Source organism: Canis lupus, chromosome 4, assembly GCF_048164855.1.
Source record: "Canis lupus baileyi chromosome 4, mCanLup2.hap1, whole genome shotgun sequence".
Taxonomy (NCBI): domain Eukaryota; kingdom Metazoa; phylum Chordata; class Mammalia; order Carnivora; family Canidae; genus Canis; species Canis lupus.
Window position 1 is genome coordinate 66,218,073 of NC_132841.1, and position 9,384 is coordinate 66,227,456.

A 9,384-nucleotide genomic window follows, 5' to 3' on the forward strand; every position below is an offset into this window, starting at 1 on the left:
TGTTAAAAATCTAAATATCTGGACTCCATCCTGTGCTTATAACTGTAAAAATCACACTAGTCTTGCTAAGATGACACTCAGTACCTAGAAGAGCACCCTTCACCTTACTAGAAGGAGGGAGAAGATCTAGGTAAAAGCCCAGAGATAATGGTGACCAGCAGTGTAATGGTAAGATAGCAGTAGAAATGGTAAGAAGGAAATGGGTTTTGCTATCCCTCTTGAAAATATGCACAAAACACTTGACTTGGGTTTAAACATGTAAAATATGGGGTTTTTCTTCCTTTATATTAACATCATTGTTAGAGGCCATCTTTCTTTCCTTTTTACAATTGTAGGATATGTTTTACAAGTAAAATTTTATTTAACTCTTTGTTTTTCAAAATAAAGTTACACTCAGAATCATAAATAACAAAAAAATGCTAATAATGAAAAGAAACTGTTGTCATTATAATGTGTAATATATACAAAAATCATTCCTATAAACAAACATTATAAATATTAGGATTTGGGTAAATGCTGTAAAAAATAGACTGCAAACAATAAATCTTAGACTAATGCACATCTCAATTTCTTATTTCTCATTTATGAGAAATAAACATTGTTTACTGTTCATAAAATAGTAAGAGTAGATAAATTTATTTAAATTGAATATATAGCATCATCCAAAAATTGCCATCACCTAACAACTTATATCCCCTCAAAATTGGCATCTGTTATACAATTAGATTGTCTTTCCTGCAAGCAAATGTAACAATTCAGGAATGAATATAGAAATTTTCCTATTATACAGATCACAATGTTCAAAAGCTGTTATTTTAAAACTTAAAGGCCTTGATAAAAAAAAATGTTTGTGTTAAAAGGGCACCTGGGTGGTTCAGTCAGTTAAGTGGCTGACTTTGACTCAGGTCATGATCTCAGGGTCCTGGGATCAAGACCCAGGTTGGGCTTCCCACTCAGTGGGGAGTGCTTATCCCTCTGCCCTCATCCTGTTCATTCTCTCTCTCTCTCTCTCTCTCTCTTTCTAATAAATAAACAAAATATTTTTTAAAAAATGTTTGGGTTAAGATGTTCTACCAAAACAATAAAGCAAAACAAAACACCTGACTAAGCTGCACATATATAAAGATTACTCTTTGGGTTATAGAGATGGATGCACGTATTATAGCTAAATCTTATTTATGGCTTTGGCTGTTAGCTTCATGGTTTGTCTGATTATGCCTAATAAAATGAGTCATGTTGTGTAATGGGTGCTAACACTGCTGAAACACTACAGATTTAAATATATTAGACTAAGATTTAGAAATGTGTATGCTTCATCCACTAGGCCTGCAATTGTGAGATTATGTAGTAGAATGCCACTATGATTACCTTCATTAGTTCCCTTAAATTCAAGTGACCTGCTTGGGAAGCACACTTTTTCCCATTTACTCAAACCTGAGTCTCTATTGAAATAATTAGACATGGGGGTACCTGGCTGGCCCAGTCAGTAGAGCATCTGACTCCTGATCTCAGGATCATGAGTGTTGGCCCCACATTGGGTGTAGAGGTTACTTTTAATAAGTAGACATGGATATTTCTGATTTCCAAATGGAATTAAAATGAATATTTAGCTACTTGAGAAGACACAAAGAAAAGCAAAATTTAAAGAAACATAAAACTTTTAATATGAAAGGGTTACCTTTATACTGAGTAATGTATAAAGGAAAAAAGGTTGCCTTTTAAATAATCCTTAAATATACATTAATAAAACATAATACATTTTCAAAGATCACACAAAATTGGCAAAATAACTATTATCCCAAATTTCAAGTGAGAAAATGGGAGTTCAGAGAAGTTAGTATCTAGTCATAAGTCACATTCTTAGTGAGGGGCAGGGTTGGAATTGGCACCCAGGTCTCCTGGCTCCAAAATCATAAGATGATTCTTCAGGGAAAAATTTATAGTAGGCTACTACAGACATGTTGTTAAAAATAAAGCCCATAGAATTCTATTATTCAATATTCCACTTGTGTCCTTTAACAATTTAGTGAATTTCAGGGCTTCCAGCAACCTCACAAAAGATTCAAACATCTACAACTTTGTTTCTCTCTTTTCAATATTTAGCTTCATAGTACAGACCAGAGCCATCCAAGAGAACTGTCTAAAATGATAGAAATATTCTATACCTGCACTATCCATGATGGTAGCTAAAGCCTCATGGAACTATTGAGAAGTGAAAATATGGCTAGTATGACTGAGGAAAATTCAGCAATTTTCATTTTTTAGTTAATTTTAATGGATTTCTACTTAAATTGTCAAATGCAGTTAATGGCCACCATTTTGAATAATGTTGCTATAGACAGTATAGTGTTATAGTTCTGTTTCAAGACCCATTTCTTCTAAGTACAATCATCAGAAATAAAATTTAATAAACAATTTTTAATTACAAGAAATAGTTGAAATCTAAATAAGACAACCATCTCTGTAGCACAAGAATGGAGTCAAAACACAACACCATGGCAGAACTACAACCATGCGCCAGCCAAACTTGTAGTCTTTAAGAAAGCAGGTCAGCTGGGAATTCCCAACTCAGGAAGTAAGAGAAACTAAAGAGATCCATGCCCGCTTGGGCCATGAAATAAATTATATCATAAAATAAATTTCTAAGACAGTCAATTGTCCCAAACTGTGACCAAACTCCAAACTCTGTCTGAGCTAAAGCTTAGACTAAATAAGAAAAACAGATGGAAACACAGCCTAGAGGTCAGGACATAGGCCAATTATCAGTGGGCTCAGTAACTGGACTTTCCACGTTGCCAATATCTCTGAGGAACAAGAGCCTTGAGTTACAAATACAAGATCTAGTTCTGGTCTGGAAATCCTGAAGAGTTTGTAAAACTGCCAAATAAGAAGAGATAAAAGCAGAGGAGATAGAAAAACAAAAGGTCCTCTTAATATAAGCCAATAAATAATGAATAGGAAGATAGTTTACAAAAAAAAAAAAAAAAAAAAAAAAAAAAAAAAAACCTGATTTACTACTGATAAAATGAAAACAAAGCAATCTGAAAATAGTTTTTAAATAAATATGTTTAGCATCCTTAAAGAGCACAGGAGAGATAGCATTCATCAAAGTGTAACAAGAATTTATGAAAAAAAAACTTGAAGAAATATTGCAAGAATGGGAGAATTTAGACAACAAATTAGAGATCCTAAGAAACAAATAATTTCACTGAACTTGAAAACTTAAAAATGAGGCAAACCCCAATCCAAAGTATCATGAAGAGAAAATTAATAAATTCAAAGCTGATACAGAAAAATGCAACCAAATGTAGACTAAAAGGATAACAAAATGCAAACTTGAAAAAGCACGTCAACGACAATAACTTGCGAGGCTCCAACATACACATAACAGTCATTCCAGAACAGAAGGAATTAAGTAAAACATAAAATGATGTATATGTTTGTTTGTTTTAATCAGTATACAACAAATAATGGTGTGTGCTCCAATAGATATGCCTTAAAAATGATGTGAGCAATTTGATGGGGAAGATTGAAAAATATTCTTCAAGAATATAATAATCAACAACTACCTTAATAAAAATGGAATGGAATTAGAGGCAAAGATTATTAATAATGAAGGAATTCATGTAATGAAATAATAAAAGAACATGAGAAAAATAATTTACATGGAAGTTCATAAATTACAAGAATAATTTACAAGAAATTGATAGAATTCACAAATTTAATTGAAGATTTAAATGTATTTCTTTAATCAGTGATTAGACTAGAAGTCAATTACTAACAAAGAGAATTTAAAGAACACAATTAATAAGCTCAATTACACATACCATGGAGACTCTTATAACCCAAAAATAATCTTTTTCAAGCTTGCATGAAATATTTTCAATATTTAGCTGCATTATCAAAAGATGATTTATATTCACTCATAAATTATCAAAACGAGATACCCTAAATTAATCTTTTCTCTGCTCAGCTAATAATAAAACAAAAACTATTCTGCCAAATAACACTGCTCTTTTCTGTGGATACTGATAATTTTAGTTTTCCTCTACTACAAAATACTGACTTTTGAATGTTAACAGAAATTTGCTTCTCTTTGGAAGATGGGGAAGGGGAAAAAATATCTTGCAGGCGGAAAATTCTCATCCCAAACTAGGAACTCTTCTGACAAAATCCTTGGTCTAAAATATCAGTAACATTTCATTTCTATTCTCATTTCTATTCTGAAAAATAAAGAATTTAGGTAAATTCTGATGGTAAGAAATATCCAGCCTCTTCTTGCCATCCACACACTTATCCCAGTTTCCCTAAGGATATTTAAGATTCTTCCCTACTGTCAGCATATTATTGACTAAAATAAAGAAAGTTTATGGCCAAAGTAACCAAGAGTTTTCAGTGCTACTTAAAATTGTATTAGCATCATCAATATCCATCTTCTTTTAGAAATGACTCATTGGGATGAGAGATGCAGAGCCTTGACTGTGATGAGTTGGTACTTGGCTAGTTGGTTGGTTGGTTGGTTGGTATTTTTATCTTTGTATAAAGACAACAACTTATGTTGAGGACATAATCTACTTACATATTAGGCTGGTACTAAAGTACATTTTCAGTACACCGTTCCTGTATTGTACCTTTCACAATCCATTCTTGTATAACCAAAAGATGTATAACTACACTTAGCCTAATCACTGTATGATGTTTTTTTTCCAGTAGCAGATGTAATCACATTTTGAAATTAATTGATGATGTAGCAATATGAAAAAATATATATCTGAAGCTTGCTACCTTCTTCACTTACTGTTTTACTTATTACTCTGATACAGAGGGACACATATTTATCCTAAACTAATTGTGCCTTGCTCATTACATTTATACCAAAATATATGCCAAGTCAGTGTGCACAAATTTTTTCTAATTAGATTTTCATTTTAATCATATTGAGGTCCCAATCAATTCAAAATCTGCTGAAAATCCTAAACAGACACTAGAACCTTATGCCGTTATACCACAAATAGCATAACAAAATTGAGAAATAAATATATCCATAAATGTACTTTTATGGAAGGATTTTCTTCCAGATTTGGACTTGCCTTGTTCTTCACTCCATTTTTCTGTGTGCTGGAGTCTTGTGGCTGCACCTCAGTCCCTGTGGGTTGGCTCTCTCTACTTCTTAAATTCCCTCACTACCTGCCTTGCTAATATGTCAAAATGTATGATCTATCATGTGTGAAATCATAAGACCCTGGCAATGGTCAGTTACTGTTGCCTGAATCACCTCTGGCAGCTAGTGAGGAGGCTGATCTCCTGAGCAGCCTTCAATACCACCCACCCTCCCCTTGTCCTTTCATCAGCTGCCCCTAAAACCTGTCCCGGATTCTTGACCTGTTACGGTTCTTCTGTGCTACTTGCCAGGCCTAGCAACCCACCAGGCCTCTTCATGAATCCCAGTATGGACAAAAGTCTATTCAATCTGCTTTGTCATAGAAAACAGCATGGGAGGAGTTGTTTTGTTTTGTTGGTCTTCTAAGAACAGGTTTTTATTTTCAGAATGCTCTCCTTTTCTCCCAAAACAAAGCGAGTTGTGTTTAATAAAGAAGAGGGAAGAGGAAGAGGAAAAGGAGGAATTGGGGAAGCAGAAATTAAAAGAAAGTTATGTTAAAGGCTGTTTGTCATTGGAGGTGAACTTACAGAATATTCTCTGAAAAAGATGAATTAAAACTTCTAGTTTGCATATTTAGTGAATGATCCTGCCCTCCTTGAGGAGGCAAACGGGAAATGAGATATCATAATTTTTCCCTAGCAATTCAAGGAGCTTGCATTGTTTACTCGTGATTTATTGATGAAAAGATCAATAGCACTTTCTCTGTTTCCAGCTATTATTTCAACTAATAACAGTGTAACCTTGCTTGGATTCAGTGCTCCAGACACAAAAGAAAATGCAATTCATCAGTCTACTTTTCATTGACATTGTGTCCCAGACTGGTCCTTTTGTGGACAGATTGCAGAGTAAGTAAGATACAGAATTGGTTCCCACTATTCTTTTTCCTGGAATTTACTTTATACCTCACATGAAAATATTCAATCTCATGCATTTACCAAAATATAATCACATAATTCAAATTAGGAAAACTACTATTTTCATATAACATTTACCATTTAGTTATAAAACTTTTCAGATAATTTTGAAATTGGTCATTAATAAATATCAATTTTTAAAGTATCAAATCAATTATATCTAGTATTATTTCTCCAAATCATATAGCAATATAAGCTACAATAAGAATATCAATTTCCATTACCTAATCTAGATAACTACACCTAGCTTCATTTGAGAAAAATTTTGTTCTAAAGTTTGTTTATAGGCTCTATTTCCCTAAGGATTGAACTGTCTTGGCTAACACATAGAGTCATAGAGAAATGCAACATGTCTGTGTCAGAAATAGCTAAAGCTGTGCAAAAGCTAATGAAAGATCAGGCATTGTTTAACTGTCCAATCATAGAGGAATTATGGGGTGAATTATGGGGCATCAGCCCAACGAAATATTTTGCAGATCTTTAAAGAATTATGTTTGTGAGAAATTTATAATAATAGAGGAAAAATGTGATGTGTGCTGATTAAAAAAACAGTTAAATATTGTTTATTCACAATTGAAAATTTCTAGGGTAGGTATAGATAAAACCCCAGAAGGAGATTATTGAAAGCTAAAAGACATTGCCTAAAAATGGTAAAATTTAGAGTGTTTTTTTCCTCCTATTTTTCCTTTTTTGTATTTACTTTTTTAAATTTTCTGTTATAAAAAAGTAAAATATGTTTTAAAGATGAGAACCTATACAGCTCTTCTTCCTTTCAGCCAGATCTCTCAAGAGGGCTTTCCTATTTTATAACAATGGCATTCTCTAACATACAAAAAAAGGCAAAACTTGGAAGTCATATGACTTTTTATATAAATCCAACATAGAGTGCTCAGTGGGTAGCATGAAGAGTGTTATTTTGAAATCATGTTGTTTATTTTAAATTATGTTGCTGTTTTTAAAGGGCCAAACCACCAAATGAAAATAAAGAAATGTCCCAGAAAAAAAGCCATTACTAATATTGCTACATGGGAAAATAGCAGATTTTGCTCTGCAAAGACTAGACAAGTGATTTATATGTTTAATGAATTTACACAGGGAACAAGTTATTTATAGAACTATAGTTTAGCTGAATATGCTAAATTTTACTTCTATTAAAATTATTGTAACATAGTTATCATTTTCATTTTTTAAATTTATTATCCCTTTAATAATAATCACTTTTTGAGAAACTACCCTTCAGAATATATCTTATAATCTTCTTCCATGTAAAACATACGACACCTAATATCATGTGAGCTCTTAATTTGATCATATGAGAAATAATACAGTGTAATTACCTGCCATTTTCAATCTAAGTCATTTCCAAATATTCATGACCATAACTTACAATTTAAAAACAACAACAATTTAAAAAGGACTGACAAACCATATATCAGTTCTTAATAGAATATAAGGATAACAAAGAATAGAGTGAATTTTCCAAATAGTTTACACAGCTGGTGGCCCATCCCCAAGGTACTAGACAGATTAAATGCAAATCATTGTTATTTGGTACAACAAAACCGAAGTAGCTCTTTCAAAATAAAGCAAATCTCCCATGAACTGAATGTGAAACATCTTGGCCTCTATCTATGATAGAGATTACCATGAAAAGAGAATGTAATATATAGCACATTCTTGTTCAAGGACCTAGAGTTCATACTTGTTTATGTATATATTTGTTTGATTTATTTAAAGTAATAGACTTAAAACAAGAGGTGTACTGTCAAATACATACTACGTGGCCTAAGACAATTCATGTGTTGATATCCTGGATAATAATTGAAAGCAAAATATGATTTATCATAACCATGTTTGGAGAGACTTCTAATTTGTACCTAATTTAATTTCCTATAATGCGCTGACATCTCATTTTCTAATCAAAGGTTCAATTATCTTCGTCCATGTTCTACAACTTTTGAAGTCAAAAGCAGTCTCAGAAATATATAGATACTTGTTCAGAGAAACACTGATGCACTCTAAGGCAAACAGTTTAGAGTGTACATTGGGGTGGAGGTGGGAGTGAGAGCAACAGGAAGAAAAGTAGGAGAAAAAAATAGATATCTAGATGGATTTAAACTACATGGAAAAATATGCATACACAAATAAAAGACCACAGGAAATATTCCAAAAATCCTTGAAAAATCTCTTAGCATTATCTGGGGGTGAAGTAATCAACTAAATTCTATATGGTTAGCTTGCTTTCTTTGATGGTTAAGAGTTTAAAGTCTAGTGATCTTCATTTTGAACATGAACATTCCTCCTTTAGGGTGTAGAAATTGAAGGAGACTGAGCATTTAGACTTCTGACTACAAGATGCCTTCCAGAAGTGATTTTACTACATGCACATCTTCTCTACATACATTCATTTTCAGATGATTTGCCTCTTACCTTCAAAGAGGAATACAGAAAATAAAATCACTTTTGAAATAGTTTTATTGAACTTGTATGATAACACATATAGAGCTAAATCTAAATATCCTACTAACTGGCTTATATTAGGAATTCCAAAATGTGAATTTTTTGTTCCTCAGGACAAATCAGATGCCTTTAAAATGAGAAATTAAGATGCTGAATAAAGAAAAGTTAGAAGTAGTGAAGTAACAATAAATCCAATGTTATGGTTGGCTATGTAGTAAAATGAAGTTACTCCCACTCCCCTAGAGAGTTGGCAGTCAATTGAAAGATTACCTGAGGTCATTTTTATCACCAGGCAAATTTGGCAAATGCTATATTAAAGGAAATTGGATCCCAAGTCTGAAGCTCAGAGGAGTCTTCTTCCTAAAGGTGAAAGGCAAAAATGAGAGATCTCTTTCACTCCATAGCCCCTAATATTTTACTACACCAAACAGAACCCCATTACTGCCCACCTCCAACTCCTTCCAGTGCCAAAATCATCTAACTAAATTCAGTTAAGGATACCACACAGAATAGTAGTGGTTATTTACATTATAATGAAATGATGCCCTTGTCTGTGGAATTACAATTTGCAATTCTATCTCCATTTTCATTATAGTGACTTTTCTTAGACTAAATGGAAACTGTCTTGCCTCTGAAAATGCAGTTAATAAGCTATACTATTTGAATTTTAGGATGCCTTTGAAAAAGTATGCAGGCAATAGAGAACATATTTAAATTTGATATTGCTTTTAAAAAGCAAAAAAACCAGAAAAATTTTTGCCCTAATGTGCAATTGGACCCTTCAACATGAATCACAACAAAGAAATAATTTCCTCTTTTTCTCAAAGCTAAGTTGCTCTGAAGCCATGC

At 32.7% G+C, this 9,384-nt stretch overlaps 1 long non-coding RNA gene across 5 annotated transcripts in view; it reads right to left on the minus strand.

Annotated features, from left to right (window-relative positions):
- The window catches only part of LOC140632550 (uncharacterized), a 51,680-nt gene that overhangs the window by 24,073 nt on the left and 18,223 nt on the right, over nt 1-9,384 (minus strand). For all 5 annotated transcript variants that reach the window (XR_012030149.1, XR_012030152.1, XR_012030151.1 and 2 more), the window contains one exon: nt 8,806-8,895. This is a non-coding gene — a long non-coding RNA (uncharacterized lncRNA). The remainder of the gene's footprint in view (nt 1-8,805; nt 8,896-9,384) is intronic.